Genomic DNA, 24199 nt, shown 5'->3' on the forward strand with positions numbered 1-24199 from the left:
AATTTTTATTCTTCTCTGTAGGAAGGCCTTTGTCTTGTCATCTTGCTGATCTTTGATATCAAATTCACTCATGCAGATTTGCTTTGGCCAACAGAATGTGTGTGGAAGTCGATGTGGAGGTCTCGTTCTGTTCAGCAGGGAGAACCCTTCGTAGGGAGCAGCCGAAAGAACAGACGCAGAGCCCGGAGGAGGGAGAAAAGGCATTTATTCTATGGCAGTTACAGTATTTTATACCTCCCTGTTGGGAGGAGGTGGTGCCAGGAACCCCAACAGAAATGCAGGGTGTGGCACGGGATTTAGCTAGTAATAAACAAATGCTGATAGGATAAGATCAGTAAGATTAGGAGTGGCAACCTTTGCTAGGTGTGGCATGGGGTTACCAAGTGATTAAACAAATAGTGACAGGACAAGATCAGTAAGGTAAAATGGCTCCCTACAAATGTGGGAGTGTAGCTGTGCAAAATCTGAGCCTGGACATCCAAAGGCCGTTAGTCTACTTTTTGTTTGTATGGGGACTACTCATGGCAGTTCTGGGGATCAAACCCAGAACTCTCACATGCAAAACATGTTATGTCTCCCGTCCCTATTTCTGCTTTCTTTCTTGTGCCTCTTACATTGCTGTGACAAAAAGTGTTTGAGCTTGTTCACCAATTCTAGGACAGAGTGAGAGAAATTTGGGGCAGAATCAAACCAATTTAATCAGGCCCAGGCACAATCAACCAACCCTTCTCCAACCACAGATCATGAGAATAAATGGGTGCTGTTTGAAGTCACTGGATTTGGGGGTGATTGTTCTACAATGCTTTTGTTTGGAGGGAGTTGCTGGAGATTGAGCCCAAATCAGCTACATGCAAGGCAAGCCACTGCTTTTTTTTTTTGAGAAAACTGTAGAACTCCCCCCCATAATCCAAATTTTGCTGATTATGTCCCCACAGTCCTGTTTGACTTGAATACCATGCACATACCTGAACTGTCAGTAAAAGATGCAAACAAAAATGTTACTGGTTAAAGAAAATAGTTACTATTTAAACTTGGTAAAAATTTCCACTGACTCAGTGAAAAATAGCAGGTAAGTGGTAAGGAAAATATTTTTCCCAGTTAAATCTTAGAATAATTATTCAATGAGTATGGATGGTTGCCTTTCTATTTCTAGTTTAAAATCTCAGCATTTCTATTCCTGCATTCATTAAAAAATAGTTTTAAGGATAAGGATTATGCCTGTTGTTTATTAAAAATTTACAACTCATCTTGAAGAATGATAAAAATAAATGGTTGGTTTTTAACATTTTAATTCTCATATATTTTAATATATATTTTCATTATCTATGTCTGAGATATGAATCAATGATGACTGATGTATGTTAGCTTTTAATCCTGTTATTTACAATGGCAACCTTGAATTTAAATGGGTTTATGGCAGCAGAATTCACCCAAATGGGTTCTATTTGAGGTAAGCATTGGACCAAAATAGGAAAATCCCACAAGAGCCTCATTCATGTTTATGGATTCATACAAGCTATTCCTGGTATGGACTCAAATGAAACCATTTGCGAGCTGAAAGCTTGTGCATTATGAAGTATTTCTGGAAATAGGGCTCTTGGAAATGGAAAGTTTCCTTACAAAATAAGAATGAGTCACAGTATCTATTTTTAAAGGGGATTAATCCTAAATGGCTACATATAACTGACTAGTTTTATTTCCAAAATTTCACCGTAGTAAATAAATCAGAATAGAAAAAGACTAGAGAAATAACTTACTCAACTCAACTGCATATCATTCTTTCAATCATTCATTCATTGATTTATGCTTGACTCAATGAGAATGTACTGAACTTAGATATTCATGACCTTGAACAACAGTTCGATGTCTTATGCAGTAGGTCAATCCAATAGCATACATTTCTCTCCATTCCTTCCTGAGACTTCATTGAATTATAAAGGAATTTCATAAAAGGAAACAGAGGAGCCAGAGAGACAGCTGCAGACAAGGTGCTTTGTCTTGCATGCAGCTGACCCAGTTCAGTCTCCATTACTGTATATGGTCCTTCCAGCATCACCAGAAGTGATCCTTGAGCAGAGAACTAGGAATAAGCCCAGAGCGCAGTTGACTGTGATCTAGAAGTAAAAAGAAAAAGAGAACACTAATATAAAATAAAACAAAATAAAAAAGAGAAATATATTTGTCATAGTAAAGTTTGGCAGGAACATTAGCAACCTTGATAAACTCTGGAAGACTATATATGTGAATGCATATGTCAGCATACATATGTATGTATATGGATGCATGGGGATGGGATGGGTGGCATTCAACTGACAAAGCAACAAAGAAAGCCATTATTGAGGCAAGAGGGAGAGGGAAGTTACCATTTGAAGACTGACAAAACCTCCTGCTTCAGAATCAGGGGGCAACAAAAATCGAGAAGCAGTAGTAGCACTGAAAACTGGTAGACTGACCATCTGTCTGTGAAACAGCTTTCCCAGACCCAAATCCCATGCTCTTAGCACAACACACAGTCCTCATGGTCCCTGGACAGGGCTTCAAGTTCTTTCCTCTGAGGACACTGTGTCCAAAGGGCTTAGGCATCTCCTGTGAGTACTGTAGCTTGGGCTAGTGCTGCTCTTTCTCTGATATTTGGGAGGCTGTGGGATTGACTTCTGAGCTGTATAGTTAAAGATACAACTACTTCTTGTCACCTAGTACTTCCAGTTAGATAGTTCTCCCCACACCATGTATAGAAAGATCCACTCAGCTTCACGGTCACTGTCACTGTCATCCCGTTGCTCATCGATTTGCTCGAGCGGGCACCAGTAACATCTCCATTGTGAGACTTGTTGTTACTGTCTTTGGTGTATCCAATACACCATGGGTAGCTTGCCAGGCTCTGCCGTGCGGGCGGGGAGAGGGGCAGGGAACTTGAACCCGGGTCGGTTGCATGCAAGGCAAATGCCCTACCACTGTGCTATCATTCCAGCCCCACTCAACTTCATTATCATTATTATATTTATATGGCAACCCGACATAAAATGAAAACCAGCAATATGAAAAGGTAAGAGTAAGATGAAAAATCAGCAAAATTATCCTCAAAGGGGAGAGAGAACTTAGAAAGGAAGAAGGCTAATTAGGGATAATAAAAATGATTTGAGAGGCATTTAAATGGAGGGTTATTTATTCATTTATTTTGCAGGGGGACTAATTCTGTTAGTTACATTTTTAATATTGAAAATATAGAGTCCCCTAAAAGTATGCAAGAGAAAATAGCCCCAAGGCAGAAAAAATAAAATAAAACAGAAACATAAGAGTTTTATAAGGACATACAGTAATAATAAAAATTTTAAATTTTAGGTCCTGGGGATGTGGCTCAATAGTAGGGCACATGCCTTGTGTCTGTAAGGCCCTGTGTTAAGTCTCTGATACTACACATATTTTTCCCAAAAAAATATGGAGTCTTTGCAAAAACATTTTTATCACCATATCACTGACTCACAACATTGTGATATTACAGCTTAGCTTTATTCATCTATATATGTGTAGGTGCCACCACCTCTACAATAATTTCTTTTTAAAAAATGATCTCTCTCATATGTGGGCTATAAAGAAACGACCAGCCAAAGTCATTGAACTGTAGGTTTTGTCTATGGAATTGAGCTTCCTTGGGAGGTGAGTGGTGTGAAGGGCTTACCGGGCCCCTAGTGGGAGAAAGGGAGCTCTCTGGTGATGGGTATGGGGTTGGAATATATGTGCATGCAAAGTACAATGAACATACCACAAATCCCCATACTTCAATAAAAATGGTAAAAAGAAATACAACTTCTCCCCACAAATACTCAGCCTCTCCCCCGCAATTGGGCTGGGTACTGAGTAGGTTAAATGGTTTAAAAATATCACATCATCATGAAATTTCAAAACTTATTAAGTCTTAAATTTCAAATCCTATTAAAGTGAAAATTCTAAAAGCTTCAGGGAGGAAAATTTATCTATAAAGGAACTGATTAGCACTAGAAGACAACAGTGCACTTCTTTCAGGGTTTTGGAAAGAAATAATTTTGACCCTAAACTTCTGTAACTAACCAAACTATTAATGGGAAGGCTAAAATAAGGTTTTTGAGAAAAAAGGCAGACTAGCATAAAGAAAAAATATTTTTAAAGATTTTTTTTTGCTTTTTTTTTTGGGGGGGGGTCACACCTGGCAATGCACAGGGGTTACTCCTGGCTCTGCACTCAGGAATTACCCCTGGCTGTGCTCAGGGGACCATATGGGATGCTGGGATTTGAACCTGGGTTGGCCGCGTGCAAGGCAAACACCCTACCCGAAGTTGTTCAGGTAGAGTGCCAGGGATTAAATTCCTATTTCCTGGGGCCAGGGAGATAATACAGTGGGTAAGGTGCTTGCTTTACATGTGGCTGCCTTGACCCAAACTTTCATTAACCAGACTTAAAAGGTGCCTGTCGGGATGGCAGGCGGGGGCTGGGGCTGGGGTAGGAGAGGGAATCTGGGAACACTGGGGGAGGGAACTAGACACTGGTGGTGGGATTGGTGTTGGAACACTGTAGATCAAAATCCCAACCGCGAATAACTTGGTAACTCATGGCGCTTTAATAAAATAGAATCTGGGTAAAAAAGAAATGGAAATTGCTTAAAGAATATAGATTGAGAGAAGAAATACAGGAATCGGGTATATGCCGATTCAGACCTCAGGAAGACCCAGGAGTATCACATAATTGGGCTCACAAAGACAGACCCAGAGCTTGGGAAGTGAGCTGGCCACGGAGTCTCCAGGCCTGCTGAGGGTTCCAGCACCTCCTTGTGTGCTGGTCAGTACACGGGTTTGTCTCCCTGCCACTGCTCCTGCTTGGACAGCCACCTTCTCTGGCTTTCCATTCCTGCCGCATTGTTTCTGACCCCACACTGACTCTGCTTCTGTTCGGTTGCTGCATGTGAGTGACATTCACTGTCCCGCCGCTTCTCAGTCCTTGGGGGGGCTTTCCTGACTTCTTTGCCTCCTGCCACCTGCAGGTCTTCAACTAAGCTTCTTTGAATCCAAACAGGATGGTAAGGTCAAGCGCACATTCTCCCTGCATCTTTGCCAACCCATTTCTCTGCACTTACATTCCACTTAGCCCACTTCTGAGCTCAGTTCAGGCTCACTGCCTGGAGCCAAAGCATTTTGGAAAGGATGCAGATGATATGTTCTTCCTGCCCCCAGATCATCCTGTGTGGGTCTCCAGTGGATGGCATCAGGGACGGTTGCATCCCTGACCAGACTCTCCTTGTAGCCCACAAAGTAGCATGAACCTTGAAATCAGACTACATACCCCAGGGCCTTTGCACTGTGCCTGGCACATTAGGTATTTGTTAGCTTTACCTTTCAGATTATACCTTGCTTTACTTACAGAGAAATAGGCCTGCCAATAGTGTTGCTTCCTAGTCCAAAATTAAGTTGCTTACTGCTTGAAGGCCAATATCAGAGAGAAAAGAATGGCTGCCAACAAAACAAAACAGCTTTATTCAAGTGGCAGCAACCTGAGAAATTGGTGGGCTTATTCCACCGTCCCCCACCCCCAATGTATGACTTAGTTTGGATTTGTGTATGTGTGTGTGTGTGTGTGTGTGTGTTTGTATCTGTGTTTGTGTGGGTGGCAGCTGAAGGCTGTTTACTCCTGGCTCTGTGCTCGGAATCACTCCTGGAGGTGTTCTCTTGTCTTCTTCCCTACCTGCTCATTCACTCCCAGAGGCAATCACTTTTGTTTTTCACTCTGAATGGATTGGTTGGAATCATTTTCAAAATTTAATCAACTATAATAAATGCGGTATAAACTATTGTGTATACATTTTAATCTACATCAAATGTTTTAGGTTGCTCTTATTAATTATCAATAATTTATTTCTGTATTGTGAAGTAGTATTTAATCATAAAAATAATATAAATTTAAAAAAAATCTGTTATATTTGGGGGCTGGAGCAATAGCACAGTAGGTAGAGCATTTGTCTTGCACGCGGCTGACCAGGGTTCGATTCCCAGCATCACATATGGTTCCCTGAGCACCACCAGGAGTAATTCCTGAGTGCAGAATATTCACCCAATACCCATCTGATAAGAGGTTGATATATGAACTTTCTTCTTCTTCTTCTTCTTCTTCTTCTTCTTCTTCTTCTTCTTCTTCTTCTTCTTCTTCTTCTTCTTCTTCTTCTTCTTCTTCTTCTCCTCCTCCTCCTCCTCCTCCTCCTCCTCCTTCTTCTTCTCCTCCTCCTTCTCCTTCTCCTTCTCCTCCTTCTTCTTCTTCTCCTTCTCCTTCTCCTTCTCCTTCTTCTTCTTCTTCTTCTTCTTCTTCTTCTTCTTCTTCTTCTTCTTCTCCTTCTCCTTCTCCTTCTCCTTCTCCTTCTCCTTCTTCTTCTTCTTCTTCTTCTTCTTCTTCTTCTTCTTCTTCTTCTTCTTCTTCTTCTTCTTCTTCTTCTTCTTCTTCTTCTTCTTCTCCTCCTCCTCCTCCTCCTTCTTGTTCTCCTCCTCCTTCTACTTCTCCTTCTCCTCCTCCTTCTTCTTCTCCTTCTCCTTCTTCTTCTTCTTCTTCTCCTTCTCCTTCTCCTTCTCCTTCTCCTTCTCCTTCTCCTTCTCCTTCTCCTTCTCCTTCTTCTTCTTCTTCTTCTTCTTCTTCTTCTTCTTCTTCTTCTTCTTCTTCTTCTTCTCCTTCTCCTTCTCCTTCTCCTTCTCCTCCTCCTCCTCCTCCTCCTCCTTCTCCTTCTTCTCCTTCTCCTTCTCCTTCTCCTTCTCCTTCTCCTTCTCCTTCTCCTTCTCCTTCTCCTTCTCCTTCTGCCCCAGTGGTGTTCAGGGATTATTCCTGGCTCTGCACTCAGGGATCATTCCTGGTGGGTATCAGGAAACCATATGTAGTGCCAGGAATCAAACTCAAGTTCTTCACATACAATGCAAATCCTTCCTGTTTTACTATCACTCCAGCCCCTTGAGTTACTTATTATTTTAATTAAATTGAAGTAATTACTTTACACCCTAGATGTGAGTTTTGAGTCAGAGGTATGTTTGCAAGTATTTTCTCCCAATCAGTGTCTTATATGTTCATTTTCTAAAAGGTGTCAAATTTTCCTATTGTTGTCAAAGTAGCAGATTTTAAATTTTGATGAAGTTTAGTTTATTAGGGGTTCCTCTGGTGGTTGTTACTTTGTATGGCTAAGAAATCCTTGCCTTGCCCCTAGAAGATACACTCTTTTATCTTTTTGTTGTTGTTGTTATTAAAAATTTTTTAAATTATCTTACGTTTGACAATTTGAGCTATGATTATTTTAGGTTATACTCGGTAAATGAATTAGAGGTTGAAGTTCTTTATTTTCATATAGATATGGTTATTTATTTCAGTACCTTTTGTTGAAAAGACTTTTTTCATCATGTCTTTGGCACTTTTGTCAAAAATCAAATGACCATAGATAGAATTTCTGGGCTCTCTATTCAGTTAACTCTTGTGTTTATCAGTAGTGAAACCAGTACCATATACTCTTACAATTGCTATAACTTTGTTGTTAATATTTGAAACACATGGTGTAAATTCCTGTAAGTTTGTCTTCCTTTTTCAAAATCACTTTGGAAAGCCTAGGTCCTTTGCATTCCTTGTTTCTTTCCTTCTTTTTTTCCTTCTTCCTTTCTTTCTTTCTTTCTTTCTTTCTTTCTTTCTTTCTTTCTTTCTTTCTTTCTTTCTTTCTTTCTTTCTTTCTTTCTTTCTTTCTTTCTTTCTTTCTTTCTTTCTGCTTTTGGAGTCACACCCAGCAATGCACACGGGTTACTTCCTGGCTTTGTACTCAGGAATTACTCCTGGCGGTGCTCAGGGGACCATATGGGCTGCTGGGAATCGAACCTGGGTTGGCCTCGTGCAAGGCAAACGTCCTGCCCATTGTACTATCGCTCCTGCCCAGATCCTTTGCATTTTAATTTATAGACACACTGGAGCCAGAGCTATAGTACAGTGAGTAGGGTGCTTGCCTGACCCAGGTTCCATCCCTGACATCCCATATATTCCTCCAAGCCATCAAGGAGTGATCCCTGAACACAGAGCCAGGAGTAAGACTGAGCACCTCTGGGTGTGGCCCAAACAAATAATAATAATAAATTATAGAGTCATCTTGCCCAGTTCTCCTAAATTTATTCTGAAAGTTTGATTAAAATTACCTTGACTCTATAAATACACTTGGGTAGAACTAATATCTTAACAATAGTGAATCCAGTGGTCTGTAAATATATTTCTCAATATTTTCATATTGTTTAAATTTCTCTCAGCAATATTTTGAGCTTTCTTGCATACTATCTTACATACCTTTTGATAAATTTTATTTTAATTAATTTTGTCATTGGGGTGAGATTCATGTACCATAAAATTAACCATTTAAAAAATGACAGTTCAATGCCATTTAAAAACCAGTGTAACTGCCACTTCCATTAGTTTCAAAACATTTTCATCACTTATAAGAAAACCCTGTCCTCATGAAACAGTCTCTCCAACTCATCTTTTTTTTTTCTTTTTGGGTCACACCTGGCAATGCACAGGGGCTACTCCTGGCTCTGCACTCAGGAATTACTCCTGGCGGTGCTCAGGGGACCATATGGGATGCTGGGAATCGAACCTGGGTCGACCATGTACAAGGCAAACGCCCTAACCGCTGTGCTATTGTTCCAAACCCTCCAAAACATCCTTTTCCTGACTGGAGAACATCACTCTGATTGTTGTCTCTGTGGATTTGTTTATTCTGGATATTTTGTAAACATTGAATGTGGAATTTGAATCATTTCTAGGTAATAATTAAGTTCTGTGTTTAATTTTGTGAAGACCTGCCAAATTCTACCTGGCTTTACACTCCTACCGAATGTACAAGAGTTCTAGTTTCTCTCTTGTCTTCACTAATGCTGTTATCATCAGTCTTCCTGATAATAGTCATCCCAGTGAGCATGAAATGGTCTGCGAAGTGAAGTGGGTTCATCATAGCTCTTGATTTGCATTTTCTCAATGAATCACTATGTTAGGCATCTTTCCGTGCATTTATTGGACATTTGTCTATCTTCTTTGGAGAAATGTCTATGCAAATCATTTGTGCATTTTTATTATCAAGTTGTAAGAGTTCTTTACATATTCTGAAGAACTCTTATAACTTGAAGAACTCTTAGAAACTCCTTAGCTAGATAACTGATTTATAAATAATTTCTCTTTTCTTCTAAGTTGCCTTCTCCCTTCCGATGGTATTGTCTGAAGCACAATAATTTTGATATAGCTTATGATTTTGATAAAGTCCCATTTATCTCCTTTTCTCTTTTGTTCCTTGTGCTTGTGGTCTTGTGTTTAAGAAGCTTTGCCTAAAAGGGAAAGGAGAGAGAGAGCCAGAAGGAAAGTGCCTCCCATAGAGGGAGGCTGGGGGTAGGGGATGGGGGGTTGGGGGGTGGTGGTGGGGAAATGGGGGACATTGGTGGTGGGAAATATACAGTGGTGGAGGGATGGGTGCTGGATCATTGTACGACTGAAGCCCAATTATGAACAGTTGTGTAGTAATCTATCTCGTGGGTATTCAATTAAAATTTTTTTTAAAAAAAGTAACTGTAGAGTTCATGCCCAATTCAATCAGCTTAATCAATGGCTGAATAAATAGCAGTACTCCTACATTTAAAAAAAAAGAGAATCTTTGCCTAATATCATGCCATAAAGATTCACTCCTGTATTTTCCATTTTCTTTTTCTTTTTTTGCCTTACCCAGCAGTGCTCAAGGCTTACTTCTGGCTCTGTGCTCAGGGATCACTCCTGGTAGTTTTCAGGGGACCACATGGGATGCAGTAATGAAACCTGGGTTGGACATGCAAAGCAAAGGTCTTATCTGACATATCTTATCGCTCTGGCCCTTGTATTTCTTTCTAAGACTATAATTTTTAGCTTTTAAATAAGATCCTTCAAGTAGCATCGTCTTGGAGCTTTTATCTTTCCAGGCCATAAAAAAAAAAAAACTCTGCTAATGAAATCTTAATTTCAGGTGAGTTTAGGGAGAGGCATTTTTTTTTTTTTTGCTAATGAGTCTTCTTGCACCTTTTAAATCATATCAGTTAAAGAACTTCCAATTTACTTCTTTATAGATGGGGGTGAGGGGGTCTTGCCTTAGCTTACTAAATAGTGAGTAGTGGAGTTTGGTGGTTAAAAGAAGTTTTGAAGTCACAATGGCTCTAGGTTCAAATTTCTGATTTCTATTATCAGCTGAGAGACTTAACTCCAAGTTTCAATTAGTCAGTTACATAGTTAAATTGTCCTTGCCCCATAAGGTTGCTAAGAGGATTAAATGAAATAATGCATTAAGACATAGTATAATGTTTGGCTTATTCTAACGACTCAGTGAAAGTTGGCTGCTGTTATTATTATTGGCTGCCAAGTAATTGGGTGATAACATCATGTAAACAGAAAAAAAGAGAGAGCAAATCCATATAAAATCACAGCTTCACCAATGATGGTTTAGTACTGAATTCAAGCAGTATTTAACCATGTTTTAACACACACAATTTGGGGGAAATGTTGATACTTTAAAAAGTCAATCTCTAGAGGGCCATAAAAGCTATTTTAATCACTCCAACTAATTACAAGGAAGTATAAATCAATAAACTTTGCTAAATGGTCTAAAATATAATAAAGAAAACCATCATTAACAATCATTCAGGAAGCCACTGTCCTTGGGAGAGAGAGGATGTGAAAGTCGGAGAACAATGGAATGACTGTGAAAACTCCAGGCGTTAAAAAATGCGTCGGCGGAGATAGTACAGCGGGTAACAGGCAAGCCCTGAATGTGACCAACCAGGGTGTGACCCCCAGCGCCTCCTATGGCCCCCAAGCCTGCCAGGACTGATTCCTGAGCGCAGATCCAGGAGTCAACACGGGGCTCTGCTGGCTGTGGCCCCCAAACAAAGATACAAAGAAACAAGTGCTCCAGGACAGTCTCTTTAGCAGAGTTATAGCTTATTCAAATTCACGTTAGGAAACCTGAGTTCATAAACTAAATCATATGTAAATTAGATGTGGTCTGAAGTCAGTGTTTATTTGTAGATTAAACTCCCTTCTTTTTTGGGGGGAGGGAGGAGGTGGGACGGGGCACATCAGCTGTGCTTAGGGCTTATTCCTGGCTCTGTGCTCTGAGATCATTTCTGGCATGATCAGAATCTGATAGATCAGATCTGCTTGGGGGGGCGTGGGGGGCAGGGAGGGGGGAGCCATAGGGGGTGCCAGGGATCCAACCTGGGTTGGCCTTGTGCAAGGCAAACATTTTACCCACTGTACTATCTGGCCCTCTCTTTGTTCTTGCTGTGTTTTCCAGATCTCTTCTCAATTCAAACTCTGCCCCCTCTATTTCTCCTATAGTTGGAGCACTGTTTCAGGGCTCAAATCAGGAGGGGAGGTCGAGACATCAGTAGTCTGAGTTCTCTCCCTCCCTCCCTTTGTGGTGGTTTCTGGATTGAGTCTGAGAGTCCAGGGGCTCTCACCCGATTTCCCACTTATATTTTTACCCTTTGACATGGAGAACCACTGCCCGCCGGTGCTGAGGAGCCATATTGCTTCCACCCCATCGTAGCCCCAAGTCAACAGCTGGACTTTCCTCAGGGGTGTAGTTTTCCCAAGACTAAGAGCAAGCCCATGAATGCAAAGTGTGCAACAGGGGTCCACTATCATGGATATATGAAGGCTGACAGCCTCTGCTATGGAGTTTGTATCTGTTGCTGAGCTCTGTTCTTTTGAAGGGGTCCATACCCGTCATAGTTTTGCTTGCAGCATAGAAGAACCTTTTGGACAGTACACCATTTCAGCCAATCTCCTGCCCTAACCCTGGAGAGAAGACTGAGATCCCACTCAGCCTCCTTCACCATGTTCATCTGTCCGTATTACAGGAGCTGGGGGTTTTAAGCAAAAACATTACAGACTGGCTCCAATGTGAAGGTGAGACCAAGAGATTGAGAAACATTTGCCCTGGCTTTAAAATTTGAGGCTTGTTTCTGCAATTAATTGGCCTTCCTATCCTCTGACCTTCCTCAGTTAAATAAAAGAGCTAATGAGACCATCAGACGACATTAATAGTATAATTGTGCATTCTATGCAAAGTGATCATACAAATAAGAAGTTATGTTATTGCTGGGTAATCAGAGCTGCTCCTAAATGGAGAGCAGAACTGGCAATTAGTGTTAGCATAAAATCTAAAATAATAGTAGTGAAACAAAACAGAAACTCATTTCTCTCCAACATAAAAGATTTTGGACAGGTCGCAGTTCTTCTGTCACCAGAAACTCAGGCTTTTATTCTCCTTCAGGGTTATTCTAGTTCTAATCCTAAAGTCACCTTGTGACCAAAAATGCTTTGGGGGCTCTTGTCCCCTCCACATCAGCAAAGAGAGAAGGGGAAGGGGAGAGAAAAAAACATTGCTTTACTAAGACCTACTCTTAGGCAACAAATCATAGAGGGAAATATATACATACATATATATTCCTATATACATATTTTCAGACATATATACCAAAGCTCACATCACCCCAATTTTAATATGTTAGTGATATCCTATAGAATGTCTTAATGGCTCCTGCCAAAATAGAACAATCTTCACACTATTTTCTATATGAACACTCTTTTGTAAGCATATTAAGCAGCTCATCATAACAAAAAATACAAAATATATTCTTTCATTTGTGTTTTGGGTCAGGGATTGGGACTTGGGATGGAAACATCACGAATTTGGTGGTGGGAAGGTATAATGGTGGTGAGATTGGTGTTTGAATATTAATTGTAATCAAATATTGTAAAGTAACTTATAAAATAACTAACTAAATAAATAAACTAAGATCTACTCCTTTGGATGTGATTTTTCTGAAAGCTGCATGTATTTGCCCCTACATCTTATTGAACAGGAGAGGATCACAGGTACCTGTCTGCCATTAAGCCTAGAGAATTCAGTCTTGGGGTTGGAGCTATGGTACAATGGGTAAGGTGTCTGGCCGGCACACGGCAGACCCGGGTTCAGTCCCTGGCATTCCATATGGTCCCCCGAGCACTGCCAGGAGTTATTTCTGAATGCTGAGCCAGGGACTAACCCTGAGCATCGCTGGTGTGACCCAAAAAGCCAAGAATAAAAAAAAGAAAGAAAGAAAATGTAGTTTTTTATTTAGTGTTTTGTCATAGTGGCCCCCAATAATGGATCCTCTTGGACAGCAAGATGTTCTAGATGGTCACATAAAACCAAATGAAAGGTCACCATTTATTTAATGAAAAAATAAATTTCATTCAAAATGAAAGCACCATTTATTTAGTGTTTTGTCATAATGGCTCTCAATAATGGATACTCTTGGATAGCAAGATGCTCTAGATCATCTGAACCCAAATGAAAGGTCACCATTCTATAGAGTACATTTAAAATGATAACAGTTAGGTGTCAGGGGTGCAACTCAATGGTCGAACACCCACCTTGCATGTGTGAGGCAGGGGTTTGATTCCCAGTACTGTGAAAATAAATAAAATAATAACAGTGCAGTGATGTCTTGTGGCTAGCTCAAATAAAATCAGTGAGATCCATTCACTACTTCAACAGAAAATGATTTGTATAACTACTGCATGTTGGGAAGTGTGCTCTGAAGTAGGGAGAGAGTAATGAGCTGAAAACAGCCCCTGCCCCCGTAAAGCTTACAGTGCACATCATACCCCAGGAGTATGTATCACTACAGACCAGTGTGAGTGTAAGGTGATTACCAGTGTAAGGTGATTGGACAGAGTCAAAGGAGCTCCCTTCATTAGACTTGGAATAGACTGGAAGTATCCCTTTAAAGACCTGGTTACACAGCCCTAGCACATTCCTCTTCCCTGACCTACCTTACTGTGGACCCAGGCTTTCCCCAACCTTTACCTTGGTTGCTTTGATGAGCAACAGTGGTACACACTTCGTTGTGAAGCCAGAACTCCAAATAGCAGTTCTACTAGGCTTGTACACAGCATGTAGGGGCGATATTAGAGGTCTAACTTTGGGCCTAATGCCCGCAGACACTGTATTCCTGATCCATCCTCGAACCCTGACCCCCGCTGTTTTAAATCTTACTCTTACAGGAGAGACTATCTTCTTGTTCCTAGCCCCTGGAGCTAGGAGAGAAGGCTCCCTCTGCTACTCACCAAGCTCAGGTGATACTCATTGCTCAAATCTAAGGAAATTAGGACAAGCTCTCCTCTTCTCCTTGCCTGTGGCAAAGGGAGGTGCAATTACACAGGCTTTTCTGAGGATCGGTTCCAACTGTCTGGTCATAATATTTTATTGGTTGGACTGGGATTTCTGCTTTGATTTTTTTCTCTGACCCTTATTGGTCCAATCATTTCCTTTGGAATTAAAATAGAGAATTTATTTGCATTGCTTATATTCTTCATGAGCTAATATCTGGGCTGACCTTGACATTTTAACATGATACAAGTGAAAGGAAAGAGCAGTGTTTTTCTGCTGTCATCTTGTAGAGTCAAGATTTTGGATTTGTCCTTCTGAAGAGTGACTATTTTTAGCCCCATTGTGTGCTTCAGATGAATGTCCTGTTTGTTTCCACAAGGCAGCTCAGATAACCCAATCGCATACAGTTTCAGGGACATATTCCTTTTGTTCTGACTTAGAAGTGTCAATTATTACTATAATAAAGAAGAGGTGGTCTCCTTTGTGAGAAAATCTGTAGGTTCACGACATTTCTGTATTGCTGTCTTATGTTTGTTTGTTTGCCAGGACCTGGCAATGTTCAGGGGTAACTTCTGGCTCTGCACTCAGGAATTACTCCAGATGGTGCTGGGAGATCATATGAGATGCTGGGGATTGAACCCTGGTCAACCACATGCAAGGCAAGTGCCCTACCTATTATACTATCTCTCCGGTCTCTGTGTTACTAAGTTTTTTTCCTTGACTGTTTGGTGCCAAACTTCATGTATGGAGGATCAACGGGTGCCAGAGTTTGTCAGGATCAGACAGTCTGATGAAATATCTTGAGGCATGAGGCTAGGAGAATAAAGACAACAGACAACAGTAAATGCTAAGGTCTCTAGTGTCCAGGGAGAGGTACACCAGCAGGCTCTTAGAGCACCTGGAGTTTAGGCAAAGCACTACAAGACACCATGGAGAGTTAGCATTTCTCAGCCGCAGGGGTCAATGGTCTTTACTGTTGCCTATTCATTAAGCCAAATCAGGGCGGGTGCTGCTACTTTGAATAACTCAAGGTTCTCAGCTATCCTTGTCAAGTTATCTGGTTGTAATTTTCCCCTTTGCTACAAGATCATTTGCTAATATTTTAGCACTAACAACTCGGAGACATTTAAAGTTGTAATTGGAAAGAAAAGATGGACCTATCAACACTTCCAGTTGATGTAGCTGCAGGACAAAGACCTTGAATTAATTTATCTGCAAACCTGTTAGTCATTCTCCCTCTGCATTAGATGCCGCTCTTGCACTGAGATTGCACTCAGGTCCTTATGTTCTAAAGAGAATGATCCCTGCTGTTCATTGGTGACTTTCCAGGAAACCCAGTTGCTCTCCCCTGGATCATTTTTGTCACTCTTCTGGTAGTTTGGCTTAGAGTAGAGTTGAGAACTCCGAACTTCAGTCCCTTTGTACAGTTGAAAGTTTGCATGGGAGAAAAAAATGCTATCAACTTGCCTGCTCACTGACTCCTGAGCACAGGCTCCTGTTTCAGAAACATGTGCCATGTCTGAATTGCTGTGTGAGCCCCTTACCCAGATCCAGAATCCAGGCCTTGGTCTCTTTCCCTCCTTTGACCCCAACTCTCACGAGAACTTCAAGGATTAAGAAGAAAATTGCAAAGAATGATCTTTCCTTTGGTTTCATTGCAGGATAGCTAAATATTGGAACATTGACCTCAAGGGAAAATTGGGAAGGTTATTTTGGGGGGATACTTCCTGCTAGTGAAAATGGTAGAGGAGAAGTATCAGATCTCAGGATGTTGCACTTTCATCCTCAGTGAAAACAGCCAGGGATTTCAGGCTGAAGATTTAGTTTGAGTGCTGGTCAGCAACCTCAGGGCAAAGGTCATTTGTGGCAGATTGCAGCACAACCCATCACTGCTTACAGCTCCTGGCCTGCAGGGGCTTCATCACTTTGGCTCCTTTGTATTTTGATACCGTTTTGTTGGTATAAAATGGTTTCAAAGACTTCAAGAACATAAGGAGAGGAAAGGTACAAGGTCAACTCCATCACCAACCTGTTAGAAGGTCTGGTAGGAATTTTGAGTGTTCCCATTGCCCTTCTGAGATCTAGCTTGATATGGAGGTCTCCAGCTGTCTACAATCGCCAAGAGCTAAGCTAGACTTCGCTTATTTGTTTGTTTTGGGCCACGGTCATACATGTCCTCAGGGCTTACGCCAAGCTCTGCACTCCTGATCACTCCTGCTTGGGAGACCAGATGGAATGCCAGGGAATGAACCTGGAACAACTGCATGAAGGGAAAGCTCTTTACCCATTGAATACCCTTTTTGGCCCCCTAAACTCGACTTTAAAAACCACTTTTGAAGGAATTAAATTCTCCAAAAAAAAGTATTTGAATGTGTTTCCAAAATAATCCAAAGAAGTCCCAAAAGGCACATGAAAAGATGCTCTTCATTGCTAATCATCAGGGAGATGCAAATAAAAACAATGAGATATCATCTCACACCACAAAGACTGACACACATCCAAAAGAACAAGAACAACAAGTGCTCGAGTGGATGTGGGGAGAAAGGGACTCTCTTTCATTGTTGGTGGTAATGCCTACTGGTTCAGCCTTTTTGGAAAACAATATGGGAATTCCTCAAAAAACTAGAAATTGAACTCTCAATTGACCCAGGAATACCACTTCTGGCAATATACCCTGAGGGCCCCAAACACAGTTGAAATGCCATCTGCACAATACGTTCATAGCAGCACTACTCACAATAGTCCAAATCTGGGAACAACCTGAGTGTCTGAGAGAAAGAACTATCTACATAAAGAACATTTACACAATGGAATACTATACAACTGTTGGGAAAAATGAAGTCATGAAATTTTCCTATAAATGGATGGACGTGAAGAGTATTATGCTGAGTGAAAAGAGTCAGAAGAAGAGGGACAGATATACAGAATGACTGCATCCATTTGTGATATATATATATAAATTTATAAATTGCAGAGGACTAATATACAAGGCCAGGGAAAATAGGAACTCAGAAGACTGGTCAGTGGTTGGAATCTACCACAAATGTATATGGGGCAGAGGGTAGATAAGATAGAGAGAGAAGAGACCAGTATAATAGTAATAGTTGAAAATAATTATGCTAGACAAGAACTGAGTGCTAAAAGTAGGTAAAAGGATATACACGGTAACTTTTCAGATCTGTATTGCAAACCACAGTGCCCCAAAGGTGGGGGAGATAGAGAGGGAGGGAGGAAGAGAGAGAGAGAGAAAGAGAGAGAGAGAGAAAGAGAGACACACACAAGGAGAGACACAGAGAGAGACGGAGAGAAAGAGAAAGAAATTGCCTGCCATAGAGGCAGGCTGGGGTGGGGGCAGGGGATGATGGGAGGGAAACAGGGGACACTGGTGCTGGGAAGTGTACACTGGTGGAGAGGTGGGAGTCGGAACACTGTATGATTGAAATTTAATCATGAACAGTTCTGTAAGGGTCTATCTCACAGTGATTCAATAAAAAAACCTCTTAAAAATTCAAAAAAGTATTTGTTTCTCTCTTCCACTTCCCCCAGCAAACGCATTTAACTGTGTGAACATGACTCTTATTTCATAGTTTTTTTATTATAGACTTTTTTATCCACATGAATCTTAAAGAAACTACAACAGAGTTAAATACCATTTTTGATAACATGATTATATTCTTAATTACACTCAATATTAAACTGTAAAATATTTCCAGAGGAATACAATCTTCATTCATACAGCAGGCAAAGTACCAGAGAGGAAGGGCCACCGTGGAAGTCTGTCCAGTTTGCTGCGGAAAGCAGGTCAGTACGACAGTCCAAGCTGTTGACACATCTTCCCCACTCCTAGGACTGGTCTTGTGTTGTTTTTCCACCAAGAATCACTTCTCCCGATGTCTTATAGAGCTGTGCTCTCTGCGGGAGCACCACTGATACCACTTGGGACCCTTCATGTCCACAGATTGTCCACCCCAGTCGGCTAATGGTCCGCGCCCCTGTTTCGGGCTCAGTTGGCCTCTAAAAACACAAAGACTCAAACTTTGGTTCCACCAAAAGACATGACGAGCATTGACTGCTCTGGTTGGCTTCCCCCCGCCCCCCACTAACAAACGGCCTCGACAGTCTATGTTATTTTACATGGTTGTCCATGCTGCTTTGAGGTCACCTGTCCTGCGGTTTTCCCAAACTGGATTTCGTGTCTGATTCCCAAGCCCTTTCAATTCACAGTCCTTATGTGGTTCAGAAGCGCTCGGTGGCAGGCTGTATCTTACAAGTGAACAAGAGTAAGTGGCTCTGTGCACCTGGGATAAGACAAACATCAGAGAATGACTACTTCTGCACAGAACAATCACACAATCAGATCACTTCCAAACATCTAATACTATATCTTTGAGAAAAACATCTCAGGAGCTAGAGTAAAATACAGTGGACACTTACTTTGCACGTAGCCAACCCAGGTTTGAAACTGGTAGCACATGTGGTTTCCCATTCCCAAGCCTGCCAGGAGTGATCACTGAGTGCAGAATTAGAGTCAGGGTGTGGTCCTCTCTCACAACTGGCCCCCCTCTCCCAACACACACACACACACACACACATACACACACACACAGATGTTTTAGTAGCATTTGGGTAAAAGGTTTTTTTTTTTTTTTTGCTTTTTGGGTCACACCTGGAGATGCACAGGGGTTACTCCTGGCTCTGCACTCAGGAATTACCCCTGGCGGTGCTCAGGGGACCATATGGGATGCTGGGAATCGAACCCGGGTCGCCCACGTGCAAGGCAAATGCCCTACCGGCTGTGCTATTGCTCCAGCCCTCATTTGGGTAAAAGTTTTTAACAGTGAGCACAAGAATCTTTCCTTTGTACATGTCTGTTAGCTGTGTTAACTTAAACAAGCCCAAACCATTAAATCAGAGCACGCATGTTTGCTATGCCTTCTCCAGAGCGAAGCCATTTGTTTGGTTTTGAACGACACCCAGCAGTGCTCAGGGGCCACTCCTGGCTTGGTGCTTGGGTTGCGCCCAGCAGTGCTCGGGGGGACCATGCCATGCAGGGTATCAAACCTGGGCTTCCTTCATGGGGGACATACACTGCACTCTCCCCCCGGTCCCATAGTAAATTAAATTTTGCTGACTTCTAGAAGCTCCAATTTGTTGGAGCAAATATAAAGACACTCTCTGTGTCAAAGGGAAATTAAGTTCCAGGCTCTGGGATCCTGCTGGCTTTGGGCTGGATGGCCCAAATGACACCCACTTCTCCTGTGCTGGGATGTTAGGGCAAAACTCTTTGAAGTGTGGTCAGAGGTTTTGTGATTCAGCATCAGTTAAACAGTAGATTTTATTTATTCATTCATTTATTCATTTATTTTGGGGGGTTGGGGTAAATCTGGAGGGGCTCAAAGTTTACTCCTGACTCTGTGCTCCGGGATCACTCCTGATGGGTTCGTGGGGAGGGGGTGGGGGGCATAGGTGGTGCAGGGGATCTAATTCAGGTTGACCGCGTGCAAAGCAAGTACCTGATTCGCTGTACTGTCACTCCAGCTTCATAGTGAATAGATTTCAAACTGTTAATAACTGGTAATGAAGGTTAGACTAAAGCTATAATTTTAGGTCATGCATCAGAGAACAGGTGACAGGTGGGTGGCAAGCAGGCACCCTGGTTCAAATTCTGCCACTTGCTGCCAGTAAGACCACAGATCACTTACTCCACTTACTCATCTGCATTTCCATATGTTTAGTAGAAGAAATGGCTAAAATAGCAGTATTTTAAAAAATAACTTGTTTTGAAGATTAAATAAGGCAATTGGCCTAAAGTGCCTGGACAGAATAGTGGCAGCCCATGGTCATTCTCAATGGACACTCTTGAAAAACACTGCCGCTCTGACATCTGACCCAAGGAAAGAAATAGATACGGCCCCTCCACCCCCTTCTACATCTGATCTATACAAAAGGGAGACACCGGTGTTCCATTACAACCCCTTCCCAACCTTTTAATACCCGCCCCCTCCCGCCTTGTTATTGTTCTTATAGCAATTCTTCCAGTAGTGAAATAAAAATAGTGGAAGTTTTCTAAAGAATTCATTAGCACAGAGAAAAGATCACATTTTACAGAAGAAATCAAAGCAGCAATTAAGCAATGAAGAAAATACAGACAGAAGGCAAAAGGAGGTGCATCTGTCTTGTCCTTAGGTGTTAAGTACAATCTTAAGCAGCTGTTAATGAAAGCAACCTCTTTATGGGAAAGCTGAGAGAACAGAAAACTGGCATATCAAAATTACCAAAATAAAATGGAACTTTAGAGCTGGCAGAGATTTTGGTCAGGTTTGGCCTCCCATATTTTGCAGTGTTGTGAGACTCAAAGAGATAAAGTGATATTAATTAACTTAAACAAAGAAGTAATGTCCTATGTAAGAACTACACCGCCTCAAAACCAACCCATCTTCCTAGGAAGCCGAGAAGTGACCTTAGAGTCTAAGGGGGTTTGGATGGAAAGCTGACATGACACTGACTAGCATGTCTCAGGATTCCCTGACATGAAATAAAGAGGATAATAATAGCAATGTAAGGAAAAAGATAACAGCAGGGCAAAGAATTTGGTCCAGGTACTGAATAGTGGTGCTCAATAGATATTATTTTCAACTTGGCCAACCAGTTTCTATAGAACTATGAATGAACTATTTCTGATGACTTACTTCCCACTCACATGAAATTCTTGAGCACGTAGGAATTTCAACAACCTCCCTACAAAAACACTTGCTGATGTTGGAAGGTGCAAAGAATGTAAGTAAGAGCTAAATTTGTCTCAATACCATAAGCTTATTTGGGGCATACAGATTATACTAGGGTATCTGGGTATGAGCTGGATCAGAGAAACTCTCCAAAGTAAAGAAGACTGTCAGGAATAATTCTGGTATTAACTACCTTCGGTATAAAAGATAATACACCCAAGAATTTAAGTCTTTTCCAGATCATTTCTATTTTACTTATGGGCTTACTATGGAACAAACATGCAGAGCAGTGCAATGTTTAATCTACTAGGGCTTGTTCTAGGCAATAGTCGAAGATAAATAAAATAAACAACACTATGCACAGCTGGGAACTAAACAAATAGAATTCATTGCCCCCAAGGAAACTATGCTTAAGTTAAACAAAGGTTTAGAAAAACCCCTGGATAATGGATCTTCAAGGAGTTATCAAGGAAAAGTCAAGAATATTCTGTGTAGATGCCTAAAATTTGAGGTAGGTGATGAACTATTTGGTTTTTTGAATGGGATTATACAATTTAGCATCCTGATCTGGTTGGACCTTTCCTTTGACTAAATGTGGACGTTCTTTGGCCCTAACAGAGGGCAAAAAGAAAAATATTTGTAGAGAAGTGATATGTGGCAGTACTTGCTCAGCTTATTAAGTGGATTGCCTGTGGTTTTGAAAAGCTTCCTCCTCTTAATAGTCATATTGGAATCCACTGGGTGGCAAGAACACAGCATACTACCTTAAGGGTCATTCTTGCATAAGACATTAATGCATCAGTCCCTAATTTGGAAACCTGTGGTCACTCAGCAAGACAGAATTTGTCTCTCTCCCTTGGTGTAATGATTTTTATTTTGTAATCTCTCTTGGGGTAATTCCTTGCAGGCTTGGCATGTTGAGAATCAAATACTGCCTCTAACAATATGGTCGTGATTCTCTGCTTGGCTGATTTAGCTCAGCATTTAAGTAACCACTAATCTTCTGAAAGCACCAGGGTCTACTTAGAGAAATCCCGGTTGTCTGCAAGGATGGAAACAAAATCAGCATGGAGGAAGCATTAGTTACTAAACACAAATCAATCTTTTTTTTTCTACCTTGCTATATGCTATGTCAACATCAGTGGCTTGGTTTCTGGGCAGTAAGTCCTTATCTTGTAGGTGCAAGAACAGCTGGGTTTGACAAGCAGGAAAGATGAGTTGGGGAAGTGGGAAAATAAAGAGTTTATTGAAGTTCCTAAGAATAAATCAAGCTATATTCTAATGGAGGAATCTCACAAACATGGCATAGAATAATTCGGAAACAAGAGAATGAATGCTCTATACAATGTCCTTTATAAAACTTCAAAACCAAATATAGTTCATCTTGTTTGGGATGGGGGGGAGTAAAAGGGCAGATATAAAGTGGTTTCTGATTTCTGGAAACCAAGTGAGCTGAACCTGTGGAATGCATTAAGTTTAGATGTGGAGTCATCATGATTTGTACATGGCTTGATGATTTTCGACTTCTTTTAATGTATTTTCTACTTTAATGAGAAGATTATTCAAGTAAATATATCCAAAGACAGTCTCTGATTTGAGAAAAAAATGCGTTGAACATTTACAAGCTATTAGACATGTGGTTTATTGGCATTAATTTTATTTTTAAAAATTCTCTTTTATGAGGTTGGTTTGGTCTGGTTTGGTTGCCGCATCCAGCAGTGTGTTCTGTGTTCTGGGGTTTCTCCTGATAGTGCTCAGGAGACCATGTGGTGTGTGGGATCAATCCAGTGTCTGTCACATGCCTCAACCCCTATACCATCTCTCTGATCCCCAGCATTAATTTTAATGATTCTTGCCTTGATTACTTCAATATTCTGAGTTAAGAATCTGGGGCATGCCGGCTATACTACAAAAATAAAGAACCCCCCCAAATTTCAGAAAAAATTACTTGAGGTTGATAATGTGGTATGTGTATGCATGAAGCCCTGACTTTAATCCTTGTCACCTCCCCTGTCCAAAAACAAACATACAAATAAACAAAAACAAAACCCTTAAATTAATGGAATGGAACTGCTTCATAGGCTGCTTCTGTATTGCTTCTTAGGGTGGGAAATTATCATTTATTTTCTGAATCTCTCTATTGCAGAAACAATGGCACATAGTGGGATACATAGTGGAAGCAAGTTACCTAGTGGGAGCAAGTTAATTATTGAATTATTGAGTCAGGAGCCCCAGAATCTCTCTTTGTCTTTGTCACATGGATATGAAACCTCATATCTTCTTTTTACCTCAGTTCCCTGAGGCATAAAATGAAGGGAAGCCTACAAATAATGGTTTTTGCAAAGACTTTTGAGCTTCTGATGAAATAGAAGAGAATCATTTTTATGTACAATGAGTATCGAAGATTATCACCAATAAAGATGATAGTATTAAGAGAGAGGATTTTTGTCTATACATAGTAGCAGAGACTGGTGACATGCAGTAGAGAGACACGAGGAAAGAAATGAATCCATGAGCCTGTATTACACAGAATTCTTCTTGCCAATAAATTGCTTCAGAGAAAATATGCTCCATAAAGAGGTGATAGTAAGAATTAGTGTGATTGGCATCAATCAAACTGACAAATGACCACAATCCTAATTGCCCAGAAGCACCTACAAATGCTAGTACGGAGTTTCTCCTGATTTAATCATTCCAATTGCTAAGCCATCCTTAACATATTGTTACAAAGACAACAATGGCCTAATTTTTAGTCCTTCAATTCTAGTAATTACGTATGTCTTTTTCTATAAAATAAAAAAGTCATTTTTGAAATGTTTAGGTATATTCTAAACATAGTAGTTGAATTTTCACTGTCATCTTTTCCTTAAGAGTCTAGAATGTTTGTCTCTTAAATTGTTGCTGTAGATATAGCCTTGGACCTGACTGAGTCCTAGAAAAACTATTATTGGCTTAGAGAAGAGATGAATCACTCTTTCTCAAGCACAATGTCTCAAAGGTCTCTGGTCACCGAAATTGTTTATTTTACCCTTTGCTGGTAACTTACTGAGAGTCAGATTTCAAGAAAACATTTTGGAACTAAAGGAGACACTGAGAAAATGACACCCAAGTATGATGCTGACACTTAATTTCTTTAGAAGAACGATATCTTGGGTGTTAGGTAAAATCAGGAAGAGCAGAAAAACTCAAAAGAGAATTAAGATCCCTGCTGCAGACTGAACAGAGAATTTCCCTAGTTTCAGGAATTTTCCATAGAATTCATAAGGCACAG

At 40.9% G+C, this 24199-nt stretch overlaps 1 protein-coding gene across 1 annotated transcript in view; it reads right to left on the minus strand.

Annotated features, from left to right (window-relative positions):
* Positions 1-18405: 18405 nt before the first annotated feature.
* The window catches only part of SKOR2 (SKI family transcriptional corepressor 2), a 58650-nt gene continuing 52856 nt past the window's right edge, over positions 18406-24199 (minus strand). The window contains exon 9 of the mRNA XM_055127450.1: positions 18406-18501. The gene's annotated coding sequence lies outside the window, so the exon portion shown is untranslated. The remainder of the gene's footprint in view (positions 18502-24199) is intronic.

The sequence above is a fragment of the Sorex araneus genome, chromosome 2 (assembly GCF_027595985.1).
Source record: "Sorex araneus isolate mSorAra2 chromosome 2, mSorAra2.pri, whole genome shotgun sequence".
NCBI lineage: Eukaryota > Metazoa > Chordata > Mammalia > Eulipotyphla > Soricidae > Sorex > Sorex araneus.